General features: G+C 43.4%; 1 protein-coding gene across 1 annotated transcript in view; it reads left to right on the forward strand.

The window, feature by feature from the left end:
- LOC311233289 (uncharacterized protein) overlaps positions 1–7,961 on the forward strand; it is a 447,587-nt gene that overhangs the window by 204,084 nt on the left and 235,542 nt on the right. The window lies entirely within an intron of this gene.

Consider the following 7,961-nt stretch of genomic DNA (forward strand, 5'->3'; position numbering starts at 1 on the left):
TATATGTCCTGATGAATTGAAAATGGGGGACCCTGATGTAAACAAGACGAAAGTCCCCTTAACAATTGTGTGTATTGAGCTGTACTGTATTGTACCCATTCTGTTTCAAGTTTCTTTAATAGTTGTCATACAGAAGTACAGAATACTTTTGTACAAAATGCTTCTTACTGTTGCGCTCCAGAGACTGTGCATGACAAGGTAAGTATGAAATAAAAACATAGTAAAAATTAGAAGTAAAAAAAGAGGTCACAGTGTTCAGTTTAGACATATGTACAATGTTCGTAGACGTAGTTACCATACAATATACAATACTGTGCAGTGTACTAATATACAATACTATATAGTGCAAGGCATAAATGGACGAGGTGCAGTTTAGGTACAATTCACAGTAGGTGTACGAGTTGTAGTGCAAATCCTTTATCAATAAATATAAAGTGTAAGTGTGTTTGTGTGATCTAAAGTGTGGAGAGTGGGTGCTGCAGTGTGTTGTTGTTTGAGTGAGTGTGTGCGTGTGGGTGTGTGTGCTGTGTCGCATTTGATGGTTGTTGCATAGTGATTATTGTTCGTTTAGCGATTATTGTTCGTTTAGCAGCCTGATGGCCTGGGGATAGAAGCTCCTTCTGAGTCTTTCTGTGCTCGCCATAAGACTCCGGTATCGCTTGCCTGACGGCAGCAGTTCAAAGAGGCAGTTGTTCGGGTGGCTCGAGTCCTTAATAATTCTCTTAGCCTTCCCCTTGCACCGCTTGTTGTAAATGTTCTGGAGGGTGGGAAGCCCCCCTTTAATTGTGCGTTCGGCTGTTACAGGGAACTATGTATGTCACTCTTTGTAGTCTGCTACGGTCTTGTGCAGTGCTATTCCCAAACCAGGAGGTGATGTTGCCGGTCAGGATGCTCTCTATTGTACATGAGTAGAAGTTCCTAAGGATCTTCTGACTGACTTGGAACTTCCTTAGGCGCCTGAGGAAGTAGAGGCGTTGTCGTGCCTTCTTCACAACACTGTCAATGTGTGTGGTCCATGTCAAGTCCTCGGATATGTGGGCTCCGAGGTACTTGAAACTGTTCACTCTCTCAACTGGTGCCCCGTCGATGCTGAGGGGGCTGTAGTCCTTGACCCCCGACCTCCTGAAGTCCACAATCATCTCTTTTGTTTTGCTGACGTTCAGGGAGAGGCAGTTCTCCTGACACCACTGTGACAGGTTCTCTACCTCTTCCAGGTAGGCCCTTTCGTCGTTGGCAGAGATCAGGCCCACCACTACTGTGTCATCAGCAAATTTGATGATGGTGTTGTTGTTCCGCTGTGCTACGCAGTCATGTGTGTACAGGGAGTAGAGGAGGGGGCTCAGAACACAGCCCTGGGGGGCCCCTATGTTGAGCGTGATGGATGAGGAGGTGCAGTTGCCGGCTCTTACCACCTGGGGTCTGCCCGTCAGGAAGTCCAGGACCCACTGGCACAGGTCATAGTTCAAGCCCAGGTCCCTGAGCTTGGCTATGAGTTTGGAGGGGACTATGGTATTGAATGCTGAGCTGTAGTCGATGAACAGCATTCTCACATAGTTCCCAATCTGTTAATAAAGTTTTCAATCAATCAATCAAACACGTAGAGAGAGAGAGAGAGAGAGAGAGAGAGAGAGAGAGAGAGAGAGAGAGAGAGAGAGAGAGAGAGAGAGAGAGAGAGAGAGATATCATCCGCAAATATTCATAAATGGTAAGGCAAACATACTGTGCTTCTCAGAAAGTAAGCTCGACGATTCTGTAAAAGATCCAGAGATAGAGATTGAGAACTACTCAATAATCAGGAATGATAGGAACAAACATGGAGGTGGTGTCTGTATGTACATACACAAGGACACCAAATTCATCAACAGAAATGACCTGAATCATAAATCAATTGAAACTGTATGGGTGGAAATCCTATTCGAAAGGGCGAAATCCCTACTGGTTGGCACAGTCTACAGGCCGCCAGATCATAGTGGCTTTTATGATACACTGGATGGGTGTTTAGCTGGAGTTGAGGATGTAGACAAAATTCTTATTGGAGACTGGAACACGGATATGCAACGAAAAGATGCACCCGTCTTCAAGGCCTTCAGTAGGTTTTGTGATCTGCATGGCCTCAGCCAGCTAATCACCCAACCCACACGTGTATGTGAATCAACTCAGACTACCATTGACCTCATTCTGACCTCCGACAAGTCCAAGATCTCAAATAAAGGGGTTATAGCATGTGGGTTAAGTGATCATTATATGATATTCTGTACCCGAAAAAAACTAAAACAAAAGGCTGGCTGCCACAAAACAGTCACATCTAGAGACCTCAAAACCTACTCTAGCGAGGCCTTCAACCTTGAACTGGAGAGTCTGGACTGGTCAGATGAACTCAATGGTACACTGGTTGACGAAACATGGCTTGGTTTCAAAACCAAATTCTCAGCAATACTAAACGACATGGCCCCCCTAAGAACCACCAGGGTAAAAAATCGCGCTGAGCCGTGGATGCACTCCGAAATACTGGCCGCTATGAAAACCAGAGACAAAAAATGCTCTGAGTTTCGTAAAAGTCAGTCAAAGCTTACTAAAAGCACGAGCAGTGAACTCCAAGCCCACGTGACTGAACTCAAACTAGAAAGAAACAGACTAAGAAACGACGTAAACTCCATGATCAAAACTGCAAAAAATAATTTCATCAATGACAAAACTGAGGAAAACAAAAACAAACCACGTGAACTTTGGAAATTACTCAATAATCAACTAGGATGCAGTAAAAAACTTAAAACCAGATTCTCAAACATAAACATAAAAACGGACAACACGCTCATCACAGACAAGCTGGATGTAGCCAATTACTTAAACATTTTCTTCACAAACATAGCCACAACACTGGTAAACAAACTACCCTCCCACTCAGGGCTTTATGGGGTAGAACACATAGTAGCTTACTACAAAAACTTAGGGGTCCGCAAGGACGACTTCAAGCTGGAAATGGTAACAACAGATGAGGTACTCAATAAACTGAGCGCCCTCCAACCTAACAAGGCCACTGGCCATGACAACATTCCCTCCAAATTCCTCAGAGACTCAGCAGCCGCCATCACACCAATCATCACACACATAATAAACCTCTCCATAAAACAGGGACACGTCCCCAAGGACTTCAAAATTGCGAGGGTGACCCCTCTGCACAAAAAGGGCAGCAAATTAGACCCAGGCAACTACCGCCCTGTTTCTATTCTCACCTCCATCTCGAAAGTCATGGAAAAAATAGTCTACGAACAGGTCGAAAAGTACCTAGCGGAAAAAAATCTAATCTACGAATTCCAATCTGGCTTCAGAACATCCCACTCCACTGACACATGCCTTCTCTATTTGAATGACCACATCAAACAAGAGGTGGACGCAGGCAAATACTGCGGCATGGTCATGCTGGACCTACAAAAGGCCTTTGACACGGTCAATCACTCCATTCTGATTGACAAGCTAAAAGCAATTGGTTTTGATAGTCTATCAGTGAGCTGGATGCAATCCTACCTTGAGGGGAGGGAACAGATGGTGGAGGTAAACGGTACCCTATCCCCCCCCTCACAGTGAGCTGTGGTGTTCCACAAGGAAGCATACTAGGACCGCTACTGTTCCTAATTTATGCAAATGACATGTCGTCAGCTTGTGACTGCAACTTGTTCCTGTTTGCGGACGACTCAGCCCTGCTGGTCTCTGACAAGAACAAGTTACAGGTTGAAAAAACCCTCAGCTCGGAACTAGGCAGAATCTGCATATGGCTCGCTGATAACAAACTATCATTACACATGGGCAAAACAGAGTCCATTCTCTTCGGTTCAAATAACAAACTCAGCAAGACCGACGGCTTCTCAGTTACAGTGGGTGACAATATTGTCACAAGGAAAGATGAAATTACCTACCTGGGTTCCATCCTAGAGGCTAATCTCTCCTGTGACAAAATGGCATCCAATGTAATAAAAAAAGTCAACCAACGAACTCTATTCTTGTACCGGATCTCCTCTCTGGTAAACAAGAACACCCTGAAGACTCTGGCAGGAGCACTCATTCAGGGGTACTACGACTATGCTTGCACCTCATGGTACCAAAGCACCTCAAAGGCGCTAAAAACAAAATTACAAACATCTCAAAACAAACTGGTCAGACTACTGCTTGACCTTACTCCTAGAACCCACCTCACCCCTGCCCACTTTGACAACCTAGGATGGCTTAGAGTAGACGACAGAGTACAACAACTTGCAATGGGCCTGGTCTACAAGATACACTACACGACCAAGGTACCCATGTACATGTCAAAATACTTCCCAAAGGTCAGTGAATACCACGATCACAACACCAGAGGGAGCTCCACAAATCATGTTAAACCCAGATTCGGCTCAAATAAGGGACTAAACACGTTTCGCAATTATGCCACATCAATGTGGAACGCCCTACCCAAAGCTGTAAAGGAATGTGGATCACTACCCACTTTCAAAACCTCTCTCAAGGGACACCTACGGGAGACTGCAATTCAACACTGGCCCCTGTAAATATCCTAACCCAACCCCCTCCAATGTACAGTCATTTACCTAGTATGGTTTTGTCAATAGTTCAATGTACAATTGTGTTTGTTTGTACAGTGTCTCCTCCCCCCCCCCCTCAATGTACAGTGTTACTTGTTTATACAGTGTGCCCCCCGCCCCCCCCCCCCCCCCCAACCACCTCCAATGTAAATTACCCAGTATGGTTGTCAATATCCCAATGTACCCAACCCCCCCCCACCCAACCTCCTCCAATGTACAGTTTCTACGTCAAATGTATATACTCCCTTTTCTTGACTTCTTCTGTATCACAAACAGTACTGTATTTGCAAATCTGGTATGTCATAAATGTATAGATGTAGCAGTACTGACTATCTGTATGTCATGTATGTCATATATGTCTATATGAATTGAAAATGGGGGACCCTGATGTAAACAAGACAAACGTCTTTCTCAGGTCTGCATCCCCTTAACAATTGTATGTATTGAGCCGTACTGTATTGTACCCATTCTGCAATCTGTTAAATAAAGTTTTCATTCATTCATTCATTCATTCATGCGGCTCTGCAGATATCCACTATTGGTCTGAACACTCCCACCGTGACGTCATTACTTGCGTTTGCGCGGAATGCGCGCGGCTACTGCACTTCCGGATGCCTACGAGCCAGGTAAGCTGCGTTGTGTTGCTCTCCGCCTGATAAACGCTTAAAAAAGTTGTAATTCGTGTTTTAAACGTTATCTACTTGTTGCTACATGTTCCGTAAAATATTCCACTCATCCTGTGTACATTCTGTTCGGATCCAAGATCACTAACCCACCGTTGTATTAGTTTAGTCTCGGAGAAAGTAGCCTAATGCTAACGGGACCGCCTGTTTGCTAGCTCCTGTATAGCTTGCTACTAGCTGTTGTCTATAACTTCTGGTTGGTGTTGGAGTGAATGAGGTGGCTCTCACCGACTATACATGGTGACGGTTAGAACAGCGAAGATCTAGAAAACAGTAGCCACAGACCGGCTGAGATGTACACACGCTTTTGATTGATTGACATTTGTATTAACAGATTGCAGAATGGGTACAGTACAGTACAGCTCAATACACACTGCAGACCAGAGAAAGACTTTGTCTTGTTTACATCAGGGTCCCCCATTTTCAATTCATCTCATAACATATAACATACATGACAGGTAGACAGTACTGTTACATTTATGACATACCAGAGTACAAAAAGAGTCTAAAAAGAGAGTATATACATTTGAGGGGGAAGAAACTGTACATTGGAGGAGGTGGGGGGTTGGGTAGGCGGGGTGGGGGGGAGTTTACATGAAGACATGATAATGAAAAGACATGGATAAATGTATCTAGGGACATGAATAAATGGATCTTAACCCACAGGACCCTGATGAAAACAAGACGAAAGTCTTTTTGTGGTCTGCATCGTCTTAACAATTGTGTGTACTGTACTGTACCCATTCTGCAATCTGTAGCTGTAAACCGCATGTCCCCTCCATCCATCTATTAATCAGTTAATTGATTGCTGTTTAACTTGTCCGTGTCCAGTCCTTTTGATTAGCCCCACCGTTCATTGTAAACAATGATGCATGTAATTATATTAACGTTACTGTGCATTGTTGTTGTAGCCACCGGTTAATTCGCGATTTTTTTATTGGTTTGTCATGACAAACCAATACATAATCCAACATATGTGTAAAGAAACAACATATTCCAGTTAACAGTATATATTTTTTAATTATTTGTTACGGCGTAATCAATACTTCCATTTGTATAAATTGCGTTAAGCGGACCTTAGTATTCCTGCCTGGCTGAGGGGCTTGTCGTGGCTCATGCGCGCGCTCGGCCAATCAGAGCAACGCGGAAGGGCTTGTTGCTTGTCGAAAGTATTCACGCCTCCCAGCTGCTTCTATATAAAGTAGGTAAAAAAATTATTATTATATTTTGTTCTGGCGAGGCGGGCCGCTCCCCCAAGGCAATGGTAGGGGAAACACTGAAGGCTCTATAATGCCTCAGCATCGGTGAGGTGTTATTGTTGTATCCAAGTTATTTTGAACACAACAGACACTTCACCTTTTAAAGTAACAGAAATTAGAACAAGGGATACGCTGTGTTATCACATTTATTAATGTGCATACTTAGGAGAGAGATCAACTCAGTTAGTTATTACTATGTGCATGTGCATACTTAGGAGAGAGATCAACTCAGTTAGTTATTATTGATTACTGATTTGCCATACCTTGCTACCTGTCTATCTTTTTATGCCCGCTTATGCCTGTATTTTTTACTGTTGTGAACTTGTGAAGCACTTTGAACTGCAACCTGCAATTATTACTATGTACATACTTAGTAGAGAGATCAGCTCAGTTAGTTATTACTATGTGCACACTTAGTTAGTTGAACAGATAGCAAACAAACGCGCAATAAATACCTAAGTCGACACAATGAGGTCATAGGTAGGGATGGGTACCGACCGAATCACGTCTGTACTACCGAGTACCGATTCACGTGAGATATTTCTTTTAAGTCCGATGACATCACCGCTTCGTTTACCGCGAAACAACCTATGAAGTGTGCTGCACGTTCACACGCACAATACACGCTTACCTAGGATTTGACTTGATTCAACAACAAAGCAGTCGGGGCAATGGCAAGCCGACTGTCTTGCCAACTGTCTACTCCAAGCTGATCGCCCAACGGCCCGAGGAGACTGGGGTAAGTTTCAGCGTTTATTATTACCGTGTTCGATACAAACTGCTCTGATGATCATATCACCCACACTACATGAATCATCTAACGTTGGCCACGGAATTATAAACGACCCCCCCCCATCCGGTCAACATCAGATGATGAGTAGTAACTTCTAGAAGCACGTACATTTGAATTTTTTTATCTGGCGCCGATCGCTATCAAACTGTATTTGATCATCAATATAATGCATTTATGGCTATAAATCACGTTCTGCAGAATGCTGCAGAAAACGATAAAAGGGGTATATGATCAGAATAATCCCTGGCAGATAAAGGGTTAAGGCTGTCAAAGTTAACGCAGTATTAACGCGTTAACGCCAGATTCTATTAACGCCACTATTGTTTTTAACTCACGATTTTTTTTCCTTTTTTATTTTTTTAACTAGACTTCACTCAGGTGTATTATTGATGCTCTCATTGATACTATGTTTGTTTCTGAAGTGTGTGTGAGCGAGAGAGAGGGGGGGCAAGAGAGAAAGAGAGCTGGGAGAGTGTGTGTGAGAGAGAGAGGGGGGTGTGTGATTACTCAGCCCTTGTGTTGGTGAATGTAACAAGTTCCTAACATTTTCTTTCCCCTATTATTTCATGCACACTTTATTCATCGTTTTAAATTATTATTTTCTTTTAAGTTTTTTGTGCATCACTCTGTTTTGAATTTGATGCAAATTTGC

The sequence above is a fragment of the Notolepis coatsorum genome, assembly GCF_963971535.1.
Source record: "Notolepis coatsorum genome assembly, chromosome: 8".
Taxonomy (NCBI): domain Eukaryota; kingdom Metazoa; phylum Chordata; class Actinopteri; order Aulopiformes; family Paralepididae; genus Notolepis; species Notolepis coatsorum.